The sequence below is a fragment of the Aquarana catesbeiana genome, linkage group LG03, assembly GCF_042186555.1.
Source record: "Aquarana catesbeiana isolate 2022-GZ linkage group LG03, ASM4218655v1, whole genome shotgun sequence".
Lineage (NCBI taxonomy): Eukaryota > Metazoa > Chordata > Amphibia > Anura > Ranidae > Aquarana > Aquarana catesbeiana.
The window spans coordinates 297848137-297866079 of NC_133326.1; the positions used below are offsets into that span (position 1 = coordinate 297848137).

The 17943-nt window shown below is 44.3% G+C and overlaps 1 protein-coding gene across 1 annotated transcript in view; it reads right to left on the minus strand.

Moving 5' to 3' along the window:
- METTL25 (methyltransferase like 25) overlaps positions 1-17943 on the minus strand; it is a 395084-nt gene that overhangs the window by 247373 nt on the left and 129768 nt on the right. The window lies entirely within an intron of this gene.

Consider the following 17943-nt stretch of genomic DNA (forward strand, 5'->3'; position numbering starts at 1 on the left):
AGTATTAGCAAGATTCCAGCCACATCTCCTCTGATATGCCAGCAAGACCACAGAGCCACATTAAAATCCCCATCTGACCTTTTTAGTTAAAGAGGTCATGGTGGTCTGGTGAGTAGGAATTTCACTCACATCCACCGGGTGTTTTTCATGAAGTTTGCCATTGGTGATGGTGTAAAGATTGAAGTTGTATCACAAAAGATTTATGGACTTTGTTTTTGATGACATTTTTTTTGTTTTTGATGAAATATCTGAATCACTGTGATTCCAGCACTGGATTATCTATGAATCATCAATTGCTATAGTATTTAGATAAGCACTATGCACTTTATTTGTATATGCACAAGATTTAGTATAATTTATTAAGTTATACTATTCACAGTGCCCCCTATCATTACTATTACACTTTGAGGGGAGCAGCTTACTATATAGAATGTTTTAGAACTAGCTCATCTAGCTATTCCACTTTTTCACTTGTTTTGCCTTGAATTATTGCAGAAATCTCTGCCTCTGAATTCCTATTATTAACCATGCAATGTAATGGTTTTATGTAAGAATCTAAAGTACCCTTTAATTATTAGAATATCCTAATTACACAGTTTACCTAAATAAATCGATTCAGTCAGTGCCTTATCTACATTTCTTCATTCAAATGTGCTACTAAGGATAAGTAGTCAACACCCGTAAAAAATGTGACAGGTGAACTGAGAGAGAATCCATTGAGATGCCAGTACTAAAGCCTTTGAGAAATGTTAAAATACAGTGTATGTTTAACAACCTTTTTATTACTAGAGACCAGATGAGAGCACTGAAATTCTGGGTGGACATCAGATGACATCCTCCTAGTTGCGCGCCCTAGGGGGTGCGCAGTTGAGCATTCTGTGACCTGTTGTGTACACTGAACACAGCGGAACACAGATTGGTGTAACACTGGATGTGGCCCTGGTACCCTGTGATCACTGTGACTAATCACATGTCAGTTGTAAACAAACAATGGTTTGTCATTCATAGCCATCATCTGTAACTTTCACACAAGCTAAGTAATATACATTGATTTGAGTTATTCTTACCATAGAAATCTGGCAGAATACAGTTTGGCCTAAATTTATTATAAGAATGATTTATTTGCAAAATTTTATAACAGAAACTAAAAAAAATGTTGTTAGGTGTTAGATATTTTTTCGTTTATATAGCAATAATTAAAATTTAAATTAATTAAAATTAAATTAAAAAATAAAAACCCAGTGGTGAATAAATGCCACCAAAGGAAAGCTCTGGGCAGGAAGGGGGTGAAAGTGTGTGGTATTGAAGTGGTTAACTTACCAGCCCCCACCCATACCTGAACGCTACATGTAACAAAATAAACAATGAGAGCCAAGGCATTTTCTTAAAGTCACACAACTCAAACGCAGCTAATGGATAAATATCTGGGTATTTTCAGGTGGCATTAAACCCCTAGTTGGGTCATTAAATCAAGTGAGGCCCTCAGTGGGGAAATTTCAATAATAGAATGCCCAGACTGAGCCACCTACTCCAAGCATTACATAGAATATCACATGCTGTTATCTTGCTTTACATAGAATACAATATAAGACATTAGACATCCTTCAGCTGTAAACAGAAAAGTAAATCTTTGTTCACATGGGCAAGAATTGAGTAGTAAAAACAGGTGGTTGAGTTTTATCTCCAGACTAAGGCCCCTTTCACACTTATACGACTTGTCCCACGATTTTGTACTGCAAAATCCTATGACAAGTCATTCTCCATGATTTCCAATGACTACCATTCATATTGGCATGACTTTAAGTCGTGCAGACTTCAAAGCAGTCCCTGCACTACTTTGGTCCAACTTCCATGCGAGTTGTACTCCATAGACCTCAATGTTAAACCCTCAAGTAGCATGCAAATCGTACCTGAATAATATAGACATGATTTCAGTACGACTTTGTAAGCACAAGCTGTCAGCACAAGCCTCACACCATGTATGTTTTCATTTGTTAATGCCAAAGTTGTGGCAAAGCTGTACAAAGTAGTACTGCTGCCAAATCGCGGCAAAATAGCATCTGCAAAATTGCGGTAAAATCGTGCAACTTTGAAGTCGTATAAGTGTGAAAGGGGCCTAAAAAAGAATAAGCAGCTGCTCAGGGCTGCAAACTGCATCTATGATGCTTTACTTTGTGGCCCTGGTAAAGAATAAACCTTGTGTCAGTAACATGTCAAAAGTTACCCATTCACATGAACAACCATGTGCAACTTGTAGACAGTGATGACAATAAAGTCTAGGTCTGCATCTGAGGTGTTCTACTTTGAACTTATAAATTGTTGCAAAATCACCCATATTTTCGTTGTATAACTGACCAATGTAAACTGTCATTGTATTGGATTTAGACCAGACATTACTTAATTAAGGAAAACATCCAAGACAACGTTGTATCAATAACTGCCAAGAAGCCAAACAAGCACATTGTAATTAAATGATACAGAATGTCCAGTTTCAGACAAAATTAAAGCATTAGTGGGACATTCAAATTTCATTACAATGAGAAATTAAAGGGACATCAAGAGACAACAGGCATGCTGACAGTGCATTTCTCTAGATCAACTCATGCTGTACAAGAGACCTTATACTTTTTTTTAGGATGGGGTTTGATATACAGTGGCTTGAAAAAGTATACATACTCACTGAAATTGTCCACATTTTGTCATGTTACAACCAAAAACATAAATGTGTTTTATTGGGAATTTTCTGTGATAGACCAACACAAAGTGGCACATAATTGTTAAGTGGAAGGAAAATAATAAATGGTTTTCAAAATTATTTACGAATACTAGCTTTGCACATCTAGGGAGTGACATTTTTGCCCATTCTTCTTTGCAAAATAGCGCAAGCTCTGTCAGATTAGATAAAGCGCGCCTGTGAACTGCAATTTTCAAGTCTTGCCACAGATTCTATATTAGATTTAGGTCTGGACTTTGACTGGGTCATTCTAATACATGAATATGCTAACCATTCCATTGTAGCTCTGGCTGTATGTTTAGGATCTTTGTCCTGGTGGAAGATGAACCTCCGCTCCAGTCTCAAGTCTTTTGTAGACTCTAACGGGTTTTCTTCTAAGTTTGCCCTTTATTTGGCTCCATCCATCTTCCCATCAACTCTGGCCAGCTTCCCTGTGCCTGCTGAAGAAAAGCATCCCCACAACATGATGCTGCCACCACCATGTTTCATTGTGGGGATGGTGTGTTCAGGGTGATGTGCAGTGTTCGTTTTCCACCCCACATACGTTTTACTTTTAGGCCAAAAAGTTCAGTTTTGGTCTCATCTGACCAGAGCACCTTCTTCCACATGTTTGCTGTGTCCCCCACATGGCTTCTCGCAAACTGCAAATGGGCCTTTTTACAGCTTTCTTTCAACAATTGCTTTCTTCTTGCCACTTTTCCATAAAGGCCAGATTTGTGGAGTGCACGACTAATAGTTGTCCTATGGACAGATTCTCCCACCTAAGCTGTGGATCACTGCAGCTCTTCCAGAGTTACCATGGGCTTCTTGGCTGCTTCTCTGATTAATGCTTTCCTTGCCCGGCCTGTCAGGTGGACGGCCATGTTTTGGTAGGTTTGCAGTTGTGCCATGCTCTTTCTATTTTTGGTTGATAGATTGAACAGTGCTCTGTGAGATGTTCAAATCTTGGGATATTTTTTTATAACCTAACCCTGCTTTAAATGTTTCCACAACTTTATCCCTGACCTTATCCTGGTGTGTTCCTTTGCTGTATGATGCGGTCTGTTCACTAAAGTTCACTAACAAAGCTCTGGGAGCTTTACAGAACAGCTGTATTTATACTGAGATTAAATTACACATAGTAGACTCTATTTACTACTTAGGTGACTTCTGAAGGCAATTGGTTCCACTAGATCTTAGAGTTTAGTTAGGGGTATCAGAGTCAAGGGGGCTGAATACAAATGCATGGACACCAGAAACAAAACTGTAGACCTGCACCAGGCTGCGAAGACTGAATCTGCAATAGGCAAGCAGCTTGGTGCTAAGAAATCAACTGTGGGAGCAATAATTAGAAAATGGAAGACATACAAGACCCACTGATAATCTCCCTCGATCTAGGGCTCCACACAAGATCTCACCCCGTGGTGTCAAAATGATCACAAGAACGGTGAGCAAAATCCCAGAACCACACGGTGGGACCTAGTGAATGACCTGCAGAGAGCTGGGACCAACGTAACAAAGGCTACCATCAGTAACACACTACAGTACCTGACCGCAAGATTGTGTTTCCAGCGCGATGGTCTCGGCGACAGGGTACTGTGCATGTCGCGCTGGCTCGCTCATCGGGAAAGGAAAACTTTTTTCCTTTCGTGATGAGTGACAGGCAGTGCTGACAGCTGTCTGGTATGAATCCTGAGGGGGAACGCCGCGCCAAATTTTAAATAAAAAAACGGCGTGGGTTCCCCCCCAGGGGCATACCAGGCCCTTAGGTCTGGTATGGATTGTAAGAGGAACCCCCTACACCGAAAAATCGGCGTGGGGGTCCCCCCAAAATCCATACCAGACCCTTATCTGAGCACGCAGCCCGGCCGGCCAGGAAAGGGGGTGGGGACAAGCGAGCCCCCCCCCTCCTGAGCCGTACCAGGCCGCATGCCCTCAACAAGGGGGGGGGTGAGTACCTTGTGGGAGGGGGGCGCCCTGCGGCCCCCCACCCCAAAGCACCTTGTCCCCATGTTGATGAGGACAAGGGCCTCTTCCTGACAACCCTGGCCGTTGGTTGTCGGGGTCTGCGGGCAGGGGGGCTTATCGGAATCCGGGAGCCCCCCAGATCCCGGCCCCCCACCCTATGTGAATGAGTATGGGGAAAAAAGCACCTAAAAAAAAAAAACACAGTACACAGATTTTAAGAGTAATTTATTAGGCAGCTCCGGGGTCTTCTTCCGACTTCGGGGGGTCTCCTTCCGACTTCTCCCGGTGTTCGGCCTCTTCTCCCGGGCCCCTCCGCTATCTTCTTCCAGCTCTTTTGCCAGCAGGGGGCCCGGTCTGCTGCCGCTGTCTTGTCGCCGCTGTCTCGTCGCTTCTTCTCCCGGGCCCCTCCGCTATCTCCTTCCAGCTCTTTTGCCAGCGGGGGCCCGGTCTGCTGCCGCTGTCTCGTCGCCGCTGTCTCGTCGCTTCTTCTCCCGGGCCCCTCCGCTATCTCCTTCCAGCTCTTTTGCCAGCGGGGGCCCGGTCTGCTGCCGCTGTCTTGTCGCCGCTGTCTCGTCGCTTCTTCTCCCGGGCCCCTCCGCTATCTCCTTCCAGCTCTTTTGCCAGCGGGGGCCCGGTCTGCTGTCGCTGTCTTGCCGCTGTCTTGTTGCTTCTTCTCTTCTTCCGATGTTGACACGACGCTCTCCCAGGCTGGAATTCTGTGTGCGAGCTGCGGAGCCATTTATATAGACGTGACCCCGCCCCCTTGTAACGACACGGTCCCAGCATGCACAGGGACTCTGGGGTCACGCCCCCTTATGACGCCAGAGTCCCTGCGCATGCTGGGACCGTGACATCACAAGGAGGCGGGGTCCCCGCCTATATAAATGGCTCCGCAGCTCGCACACAGCATTCCAGCCGGAGAGAGCGTCGTGTCAACATCGGAAGAAGAGAAGAAGTGGCAAGACAGCGGCGACAAGACAGCGGCAGCAGACCGGGCCCCCGCTGGCAAAAGAGCTGGAAGAAGATAGTGGAGGGGCCCGGGAGAAGAGGCCGAACACCGGGAGAAGAGGCCGAACACCGGGAGAAGTCGGAAGGAGACCCCCCGAAGTCGGAAGAAGACCCCGGAGCTGCCTAATAAATTACTCTTAAAATCTGTGTACTGTGTTTTTTTTTTTTATTGACACTTTTTACCGTAGGTGAATGGGTAGGGGTACCATGTACCCCATACTCATTCACATAGGGTGGGGGGCCGGAATCTGGGGGCCCCCTTATTAAAGGGGGCTCCCAGATTCTGATAAGCCCCACGCCCGCAGACCCCAACAACCAACGGCCAGGGTTGTCGGGAAGAGGTCCTTGTCCTCATCAACATGGGGACAAGGTGCTTTGGGGTGGGGGGGCCGCAGGGCGCCCCCCTCCCCCAAGGTACTCACCCCCCCATGTTGAGGGCATGCGGCCTGGTACGGCTCAGGAGGGGGGGGCGCTCGCTCGTCCCCACCCCCTTTCCTGGCCGGCCGGGCTGCGTGCTCGGATAAGGGTCTGGTATGGATTTTGAGGGGGACCCCCACGCCGATTTTTCGGCGTAGGGGATTCCCCTTACAATCCATACCAGACCTAAAGGCCTGGTATGCCCCTGGGGGGAACCCACGCCGTTTTTTTATTTAAAATTTGGTGCGGTGTTCCCCTCAGGATTCATACCAGACAGCTGTTAGCACTGCCTGTCACTCATTGCGAAAGGAAAAAAGTTTTCCTTTCCCGATGAGTGAGCCATCTCGGCGATGGCTCCCGTGACGGGGCTTGCAGGTGTCGAATCTCACCGAGAAATGCGGCGAGACTGACACAATATCGCAGTCACCTACTGTACGCCACCAGGGACTCAGATCCTGCAGTGCCACACGTGCGCCCCTGCTTAAGCCAGTACATGTCCGGCCCGTCTGAGGTTTGCTAGAGAGCATTTGGATGATCCAGAAGAGGATTGGGAGAATGTCATATGGTCAGATGAAACCAAAGTAGAACTGTTTGGTAGAAACACAACTTGTTGTGTTTGGAGGAGAGAGAATGCTGAGTTGCAACCAAAGAACACCATACCTACTGTGAAGCATGGGGGTGGCAACATCATGTTTTGGGGCTGTTTCTCTGCAAAGGGAACAGGACGACTGATCCGCGTACATGAAAGAATGAATGGGGCCATGTATCGTGAGATTTTGAGTGCAAACCTCCTCCTATCAGCAAGGGCACTGAAGATGAAATGTGGCTGGGTCTTTCAGCATGACAATGATCCCAAACACACTGCCCGGGCAATGAAGGAGTGGCTTCGTAAGAAGCATTTCAATGTCCTGGAGTGGCCTAGCCAGTTTCTAGATCTCAACCCCATAGAAAACCTTTGGAGGGAGTTGAAAGTCTGTGTTTCCCAGCGACAGCCCCAAAACATCACTGCTCTAGAGGAGATCTGCATGGAGGAATGGGCCAACATACCAGCAACAGTGTGTGACAACCTTGTGAAGACTTAAAAAATACATTTGATCTCTGTCATTGCCAACAAAGGATATATAGCAAAGTATTGAGATGAAATTTTGATATTGACAAAATACTAATTTTCCACCATAATTTGCAAATAAATTCTTTCCAAATCAAACAAGTGATTGTCTGGATTTGTTTCCACATTTTGTCTCTCATAGTTGAGGTATACCTATGATGACAATTACAAGCCTCTCTCATCTTTTTAAGTGGGAGAACTTGCCAAATTGGTGGCTGACTAAATACTTTTTTGCCCCACTGTATGTGCCACTTTGTGTTGGTCTATCACATAAAATCCCAATAAAATTAATTTACATTTTTGGTTGTAACATGACAAAATATGGAAAATTTCAAGGGATTTGAATACTTTTTCAAGGCACTGTATGCATATTAATTGCTGAGTTACCATTACAAAAACAATTGATTACATTTCTGTGAACTAACTAGCTTATACATGTAGCCCCCCCTGGGTCTACTGAAGGCAGGGTGTAACCTCCAGGGGGCGAGCTAGCAATTACCCCCCCCCCCCCCCACCAGGGCTGAGTCCATGGCTATAATGGGGAGTTTGGAACAGAAATTGGGAGCCAGTCACTTTTGATATTTTTAAAGCTTTAACCCTTTCGCTGCCAGGCCCTGTGCTCCATTTTTACACTCAGATGGCCAGGCCATTTTTCCATTGCTTTTTTTATTTTCCCTTACAGCTTTCAGAGTTTGTTAAAGACCTCCCAAACCATATATTTTCTGAAAGCACATAACTAGTAGAATACAAATAGGGTGCTACTGATTTTTAGGGCACAATGATATTTGCGCAAATGTTTATCAAAACAATATTTTCAGTAAAAATACACCAAGATCATTATTAGCAGATAAAAACACAGCACATTTTACAAAATTCTTACTATATCCACTTGCCGACCGCCTCACGCATATATATGTGAGCAGAATGGCACGGGCAGGCAAAATCACGTACCTGATACGTGATTGCCTTCCCGCGGGCGGGGGGTCCAATCGGACCCCCCCCGGTGCCAGCGGCAGTCGGCTTTTGTCTGGCAGCGATCAGAGATGAGGGGGAGGCCATCCGATCGTGGCCCCCCCCCTCGCGATCGCTCCCAGCCAATGAGAAACATCCTCTGCCTCTGTATAGTACACAGAGGCAGAGGATGTGATGTCATCTCTCCTCGGCTCGGCAATTTCCGTTCTGGCGCCGAGGAGAGAAGACATGTGAGTGCACAACACATACACACACACACAGTAGAACATGCCAGTCACACTTTACACCCCCGATCCCCCCCCCCCGATGGCCCCCCGATCCCCCCCCCCCCCCTGTCAAACTGACACCAAGCAGTGTTTTTTTTTTTTTTTTTTTCTGATTACTGCATGGTGTCAGTTTGTGACAGTTAGAAGTGGTAGGGCAGTTAGTGTTAGCCCCCTGTAGGTCTAGGATACCCCCCTAACCCCCCCCTAATAAAGTTTTAACCCCTTGATCACCCCCCGTCGCCAGTGTCGCTAAGCAATCATTTTTCTGATCGCTGTATTAGTGTCGCTGGTGACGCTAGTTAGGGACGTAAATATTTAGGTTCGCCGTCAGCGTTTTATAGCGACAGGGACCCCCATATACTATCTAATAAATGTTTTAACCCCTTGATTGCCCCCTAGTTAACCCTTTCACCACTGATCACCGTATAACCGTTACGGGTGATGCTGGTTGGTTCGTTTATTTTCTATAGTGTCAGGGCACCCGCCGTTTATTACCGAATAAAGGTTTAGCCCCTGATCGCCCGGCGGTGATATGCGTCGCCCCAGGCAGCGTCAGATTAGCGCCAGTACCGCTAACACCCACGCACGCAGCATACGCCTCCCTTAGTGGTATAGTATCTGAACGGATCAATATCTGATCCGATCAGATCTATACTAGCGTCCCCAGCAGTTTAGGGTTCCCAAAAACGCAGTGTTAGCGGGATCAGCCCAGATACCTGCTAGCACCTGCGTTTTGCCCCTCCGCCCGGCCCAGCCCAGCCCACCCAAGTGCAGTATCAATCGATCACTGTCACTTACAAAACACTAAACGCATAACTGCAGCGTTCGCAGAGTCAGGCCTGATCCCAGCGACCGCTAACAGTTTTTTTGGTAGCCTTTTGATGAACTGGCAAGCACCAGCCCCAGGCAGCGTCAGATTAGCGCCAGTACCGCTAACACCCACGCACGCACCGTACACCTCCCTTAGTGGTATAGTATCTGAACGGATCAATATCTGATCCGATCGGATCTATACTAGCGTCCCCAGCAGTTTAGGGTTCCCAAAAACACAGTGTTAGCGGGATCAGCCCAGATACCTGCTAGCACCTGCGTTTTGCCCCTCCGCCCGGCCCAGCCCACCCAAGTGCAGTATCGATCGATCACTGTCACTTACAAAACACTAAACGCATAACTGCAGCGTTCGCAGAGTCAGGCCTGATCCCTGCGATCGCTAACAGATTTTTTGGTAGCGTTTTGGTGAACTGGCAAGCACCAGCGGCCTAGTACACCCCGGTCGTAGTCAAACCAGCACTGCAGTAACACTTGGTGACGTGGCGAGTCCCATAAGTGCAGTTCAAGCTGGTGAGGTGGCAAGCACAAGTAGTGTCCCGCTGCCACCAAGAAGACGAACAAAGGCCCGTCGTGTCCATAGTGCCCTTCCTGCTGCATTCGCCAATCCTAATTGGGAACCCACCACTTCTGCAGCGCCCGTAATTCCCCCATTCACATCCCCAACCAAATGCAGTCAGCTGCATGAGAGGCATTTTCTTTATGTCCTCCCGAGTACCCCTACCCAACGAACCCCCCCAAAAAAGATGTCGTGTCTGCAGCAAGCGCGGATATAAGTGTGACACCCACTATTATTGTCCTCCTGTCCTGACAATCCTGGTCTTTGCATTGGTGAATGTTTTGAACGCTACCATTCACTATTTGCGTATTAGCGTAGGGTACAGCATTCCACAGAATAGGCACACATTCACAGGGTCTCCCAAGATGCCATCGCATTTTGAGAGACCCGAACCTGGAACCGGTTACAGTTATAAAAGTTAGTTACAAAACAAAAGTGTAAAAAAAAAAAAAAAAAACACAAGCAAAAATATAAAATAAAAAAAAATAGTTGTCGTTTTATTGTTCTCTCTATTCTCTCTCTATTGTTCTGCTCTTTTTTACTGCATTCTATTCTGCAATGTTTTATTGTTATTATGTTTTATCATGTTTGCTTTTCAGATATGCAATTTTTTATACTTTACCGTTTACTGCGCTTTATTGTTAACCATTTTTTGGTCTTCAGGTACGCCATTCACGACTTTGAGTGGTTATACCAGAATGATGCCTGCAGGTTTAGGTATCATCTTGGTATCATTCTTTTCAGCCAGCGGTCGGCTTTCATGTAAAAGCAATCCTAGCGGCTAATTAGCCTCCAGACTGCTTTTACAAGCAGTGGGAGGGAATGCCCCCCCCCCCCTGTCTTCCGTGTTTTTCTCTGGCTCTCCTGTCTCAACAGGGAACCTGAGAATGCAGCCGGTGATTCAGCCAGCTGACCATAGAGCTGATCAGAGTGGCTCCAAACATCTCTATGGCCTAAGAAACCGGAAGCTACGAGCATTTTATGACTTAAATTTCGCCGGATGTAAACAGCGCCATTGGGAAATTGGGAAAGCATTTTATCACACCGATCTTGGTGTGGTCAGATGCTTTGAGGGCAAAGGAGAAATCTAGGGTCTAATAGAGCCCAATTTTTTCAAAAAAGAGTACCTGTCACTACCTATTGCTATCATAGGGGATATTTACATTCCCTGAGATAACAATAAAAATGATTTAAAAAAAAAAAAAAAAAATGAAAGGAACAGTTTAAAAATAAGATAAAAAAGCAAAAAAATAATAAAGGAAAAAAAAAAAAAAAAAAGCACCCCTGTCCCCCCTGCTCTCGCGCTAAGGCGAACGCAAGCGTCGGTCTGGCGTCAAATGTAAACAGCAATTGCACCATGCATGTGAGGTATCACCGCGAAGGTCAGATCAAGGGCAGTAATTTTAGCAGTAGACCTCCTCTGTAAATCTAAAGTGGTAACCTGTAAAGGCTTTTAAAGGCTTTTAAAAATGTATTTAGTTTGTCGCTACTGCACGTTTGTGCGCAATTTTAAAGCATGTCATGTTTGGTATCCATGTACTCAGCCTAAGATCTTTTTTATCTCATCAAACATTTGGGCAATATAGTGTGTTTTAGTGCATTAAAATTTAAAAAAAGTGTGTTTTTTCCCAAAAAATGCATTTGAAAAATCGCTGCGCAAATACTGTGTGAAAAAAAAATTAAACACCCACCATTTTAATCTGTAGGGCATTTGCTTTAAAAAAATATATAATGTTTGGGGGTTCAAAGTAATTTTCTTGCAAAAAAAAAAAAGTTTTCATGTACGCAAAAAGTGTCAGAAAGGGCTTTGTCTTCAAGTGGTTAGAAGAGTGGGTGATGTGTGACATAAGCTTCTAAATGTTGTGCATAAAATGCCAGGACAGTTCAAAACCCCCCCAAATGACCCCATTTTGGAAAGTAGACACCCCAAGCTATTTGCTGAGAGGCATGTTGAGTCCATGGAATATTTTATATTGTGACACAAGTTGCGGGAAAGAGACAATTTTTTTTTTTTTTTGCACAAAGTTGTCACTAAATGATATATTGCTCAAACATGCCATGGGCATATGTAAAATTACACCCCAAAATACATTCTGTTGCTTCTCCTGAGTATGGGGATACCACATGTGTGGGACTTTTTGGGAGCCTAGTCGCGTACGGGACCCCGAAAACCAAGCACCGCCTTCAGGCTTTCTAAGGGCGTAAATTTTTGATTTCACTCTTCACTGCCTATCACAGTTTCGGAGGCCATGGAATGCCCAGGTGGCAAACCCCCCCCCCCCCATTTTGGAAAGTAGACACCCCAAGCTATTTGCTGAGCATTATAGTGAGTATTTTGCAGACCTCACTTTTTGTCACAAAGTTTTGAAAATTGAAAAAAGAAAAAAAAAAATATTTTCTTGTCTTTCTTCATTTTCAAAAACAAATGAGAGCTGCAAAATACTCACCATGCCTCTCAGCAAATAGCTTGGGGTGTCTACTTTCCAAAATGGGGTCATTTGGGGGGGGGGGTTTGTGCCACCTGGGCATTCCATGGCCTCCGAAACTGTGATAGGCAGTGAAGAGTGAAATCAAAAATTTACACCCTTAGAAATCCTGAAGGCGGTGATTGGTTTTCGGGGCCCCGTACGCGGCTAGGCTCCTAAAAAGTCCCACACATGTGGTATCCCCATACTCAGGAGAAGTAGCTAAATGTATTTTGGGGTGCAATTCCACATATGCCCATGGCCTGTGTGAGCAATATATCATTTAGTGACAACTTTGTGCAAAAAAAAAAAAAAAATTTGTCACTTTCCCGCAACTTGTGTCAAAATATAAAATATTCCATGGACTCAACATGCCTCAAAGCAAATAGCTTGGGGTGTCTACTTTCCAAAATGGGGTCATTTGGGGGGGGGGGTTATGCCATCTGGGCATTTTATGGCCTTCAAAACTGTGATAGGTAGTGAAGAGTGAAATCAAAAATTTACGCCCTTAGAAATCCTGAAGGCAGTGATTGGTTTTCGGGGCCCCGTACGCGGCTAGGCTCCCAAAAAGTCCCACACATGTGGTATCCCCATACTCAGGAGAAGCAGCTAAATGTATTTTGGGGTGCAATTCCACATATGCCCATGGCCTGTGTGAGCAATATATCATTTAGTGACAACTTTTTGTAATTTTTTTTTTTTTTTTTGTCATTATTCAATCACTTGGGACATAAAAAATTAATATTCAATGGGCTCAACATGCTTTTTCCTTGGGGTGTCTACTTTCCAAAATGGGGTCACTTGTGGGGGTTTTGTACTGCCCTGCCATTTTAGCACCTCAAGAAACGACATAGGCAGTCATAAATTAAAGGCTGTGTAAATTCCAGAAAATGTACCCTAGTTTGTAGGCGCTATAACTTTTGCGCAAACCAATAAATATACACTTATTGACATTTTTTTTACCAAAGACATGTGGCCGAATACATTTTGGCCTAAATGTATGACTAAAATTGAGTTTATTGGGTTTTTTTTAGAACAAAAAGTAGAAAATATCATTTTTTTTCAAAATTTTCGGTCTTTTTCCGTGTATAGCGCAAAAAATAAAAAAGGCAGAGGTGATCAAATACCATCAAAAGAAAGCTCTATTTGTGGGAAGAAAAGGATGCAAATTTCGTTTGGGTACAGCATTGCATGACCGCGCAATTAGCAGTTAAAGCGACGCAGTGCCAAATTGTAAAAAGTGCTCTGGTCAGGAAGGGGGTAAATCCTTCCGGGGCTGAAGTGGTTATATAAAAGCTTAACCTGTAATTGAGTTAACAACAAATATTTGTAATTTTTAAATTACGCCTTTTTGCAAGATGGTGAAAACTGAACGTACACAAAAATTTAAATAACACAATTCTCAAAAAATCTGAAGGTTTTCATTGTTCTCTTACAGATTTCAGAGTTTGTTTTAAGTGGTTTGTAAGGGATTATTATAAGACTATGCCAGCCCCTCTATTAGAGGCTGGCATAACAGAATGTGTAAGTTGTATTTAAAAACGAGCGCTGTAAATACTGAATATCAGCTGTCTTCAGGCCAGTCACATCACTCGCAGCCACTTTCCAGCTCTGATAGATGTCTTCTGCAGAAGGGGCCATGATCTCCCTCTGACGTCAGAGGGAGATCACGTGGCCGCTTGTCTCCTCCACAGAAGCCACCCATCGGAGCTGGAAAGCGGCCGCGAGTCACATGACCGGCCTGAAGACAGCTGAAATTCAGTATTTACAGTGCTCGTTTTCAAATACAACTTACACGTTGTGCTATGCCAGCCTCTAATAGAGAGGCTGGCAGTGACAAGTTTAATATTTTAATATTACAATAATAGCAGCAGTGGGAGGGGCCGGGCCGGAGACAGACAGAGAGGGCACTGACAGGGAGGAAGGAGAGGGTGAGGGGGAGAGAGGAGAGAAGAGAGCAGGCAGCCTATCACAGAGGGAGGCACTTTGACCACAGTAATCAGGGCGGAGCTGCCCTAGTTATCGTGGTCTGTTTAGAGAGGGCATGAAGAAAGTGGTAGGCTTAGGGGGGTTATTTACAGTTTAGAGGGGGGCATATTACATAGCACAAGCACTGTGCTGTGTAATCTGATTTAAGGTACCAGAATCTACATATTTTTTTGGGGGGGATAACAACGCTTTAAGGACCCCTTAAAACATATATTTTCTGAAAGCATAGGACCAGTAGAATAAAAGGAAGGCTCCACGATATATGTGCAAATGTTTATCAAAAAAATATATATTCGCTAAAAATTCTCTAAAATCATTTTTAGTAGATATAAAAACACAGTAAATTTTAAAAAATTCCTGCTAAATTTCTACTAAATATAAAAGCTTAACCGGTATTGAGGTAATTAATAACAAGTATTTTTAAATCTTTTAATTGTGCCTTTTCGAGAAATAGTGAAAATTGACGTACACAAAAATTTCCCCCCAAAAAATCGGGTTTTCCTTTTTACTTACAGCTTTCAGCGTTTGTAAAGACCCCCCAAATCATACGTTTTCTGAAAGCACATGGCCAGTAGAATAAAAAGAAGGTGCTACTGATTTTTAAGGCGCCACGATATTTGCGCAAATGTTTATCAAAACAATATTTTTGCTAAAAATGCACTAAAATCATTAATAGTGGATTTATACATGGTAAAATGTACAGAATTCCTGCTAAACTCCTAGTAAATATAAAAGTTATAACTGTATTGAGTTAATAAATAGCAAATATCTGTACATTTTAAATTGCATCTTTTTATGAAATGGTGAAAACTGAAGGTACTTAAAGTTGTAAATAAAAACAATTTACTCTAAAATCCGGAGGTTACCATTTTTCACTTACAGCTTACAGAATTTTAAAAGACCACTTAAACTAGACATTTTCTGAAAGCACATGACTTGGAGAATAAAAAAAAAAAGTGCTACAGATTTAGTTGTGCAAATGTTCATCATATCGCTATTTTCAATAAAAATACACTAAAATCATTAATAGCGCACATAAACACAACATAACTTAAACATTCCTGCTAAATTACTACTAAAGCATCATTCACATGTGGCATACTGAAGTGTACGCCCATGGAGGGCCATGCTGACCCACATGGGGATGCACAGGTGTTCCGTTCATCCCCGGACAGGCAGTCCCATTTATGTCAATTGGGATGCAAAGGCTGCACAGGCATAGCTGCTGTTCCCAATCTGACATCCATGTAGGTGTGGGTATATGACCCTGAACACAGACAGTGTGAGCTCAGAGACGTGCATGTGGACCTACATGGATGTTAATTTCGGAGCAACCGCTCTGTTTGTGCAGTTGCTACATCCCAAATGACATCAATGGGACTGCCTGCAGAGAGATGCACAGAACACCTGTGCATCCCTGTAAAGGTACATTGTGTATGCCCTGTGTGAACAAGGCCTTAGGACCCTTTCACACAAGCAGACCGATCGGGTCTGCCTGTCCATTTTTCAGGCGGGTCCAATTGGACCACCCACGGTTCTCTATGGAGAGGCTGATGTAAATGGGCATGTATCCATTTACACCCGTCTGCATCTAATCCGATCCGGTCCCCTAAAAACAGACAGACGAGGATCCCATTTCCCCATCCATATAGAAGATCAGATGGTATTCAATGGAAATGGACAGGCAGTCAGTTTCCATCCCACCGCCCCATAGAGAACACCGTGCTCTGTCCATGTTCACTCTGTATCAGCGGAGCGGATGCACACATGTCATCCGTCTACTCAGTGAGGATCCCCGCTGAGCAGGCGGATCTGCTTGACAAAGTCGGCTCCATGTGAAAGAGGACTTACCAGAAGTGGCTGGTTCATTAGGGGTGCAGGGGCGCCACCCCCCTGCAGGGCGCTGGACTCATACATTTGTAAGAGTTTAATTTTTATTTTTTTTCAAGCCACATGATTAGAGCCCAAGGCTCTAATTGGATTGACCCCTTGATCGCCCCCTAGTGTTTAATCCCTTCCCTGCCAGTGTAATTTACACAGTAATCAGCGCATTTTTATAGCACTGATCGCTGTATAAATAACAATGATCCCAAAATAGTGTCAAAAGTGTCCAATGTGTCAGCCCTTATGTCGCAGTCACGATAAAAAACGCAGATCGCCACCATTACTAATAAAAGAATTAATAATGAAAATGCCATAAATCTATCCCCTACTTTGTAAACGCTATAACTTTGGCGTAAACCAATCAATACAAGCTTATTGCGATTTTTTTTACCAAAAATATGTAGAAGAATACATATCAGCCTAAACTGAGAAAGAAATGTGTTTCTTTATATATTTTTGGGGGATATATATTATAGCAAAAAGTAAAAAATATTGCTTTTTTTTTCAAAATTGTCGCTCTATTTTTGTTTATAGCGCAAAAAAAAAAAAAAACGCAGAGGTGATCAAAAACCACCATAAGAAAGCTCTATTTCTGTTGAAAAAAACGTCAGTTTTGTTTGGGTATAACATCGCACGACCGCACAATTGTCAGTTAAAGCGACGCAGTGCCGAATCGCAAAAAGTGCTCTGGCCAGGAAGGGGGTAAATCCTTCTGGGGCTGAAGTGGTTAAACCCTTAGTAACTGGAGATTTTGACGAATTGGTGGTTGGACACAACACCGACAATCGAACAGAGACCGGTACAGGAAGATTGAGCTTTTTTGACAGCACAGCGGCTAACAATAACAAAGTTGTCGCCACCTTGGAGGCAGCCATTTTAGTTTCCTATTATCGGAGCGGAGTAACAATCTCTGCTCATAATATCTTGCATATTCGGTTACTGTTGTTGTGTCTAACCACCAATTCGTCGAAAACTCCAATTACTGCTGGTTTAAAGAAACTGGAAGTTAAGTAGTTGGAGTTTCTGATGGGTTGGAGAATTTAAAAGAACACTGGCTTATGATAGTAGCTGCGGGGGATCGAGTGGAGGGGGGCGGTTTGGGGGAATAATCAGTGCTAAGGGGGCGAAGGGGGATGAAGGGGATAGCAAAGGAGAGTGGGGGGAGCAGTTTTAGGTGAAAGGGTGCGGCGCGAGGTGGAGAGGCTGGGGACAGGGACAGCGGCAGCATGGGTGGGTGGGTGGGGGGGGGGTTGTCACATTAGAGGTTAATAACTCTGATGAGCGGATTGTAATCAGAGTTATAGAATTGTTCAGCAGAGTCTGCTAAACAATTCTGCTATAAGTTTATGGTAATTGAAGTGACCATTAGCTTATAGCAGAGGGAGAAATGAGGTCTGTACGGCCCTGGCCACCTGCAGGCAGTTCTGTAGGTCTATACGGCATACAGACCTGGCAGTGAAAAGGTTAATGCAGAACTTGAAAGAAGGTAGTAGGAGAGAGGGTTAGGGGTCTTAGATACCTGTAACAGATCACTTACAGACCCCTTGGATCCACAAAAAGTACAGCTTTACAGTACCAGAACCTTTAAGCCGACCCAGTGATACTGCAAACACGTTTTAGATGTAGAGCAAGATTCAGCTTCACAGTGTCAGAACCTTTAAGCCGACCCGACAATACTGTAAGCACGTTTTAGGTGTAGATGTGTCCTCCAAACGAGTCACAAGGCCCTTCTGAGAAACCAGCCTTCATCCTGGTTCTCTCCAGCA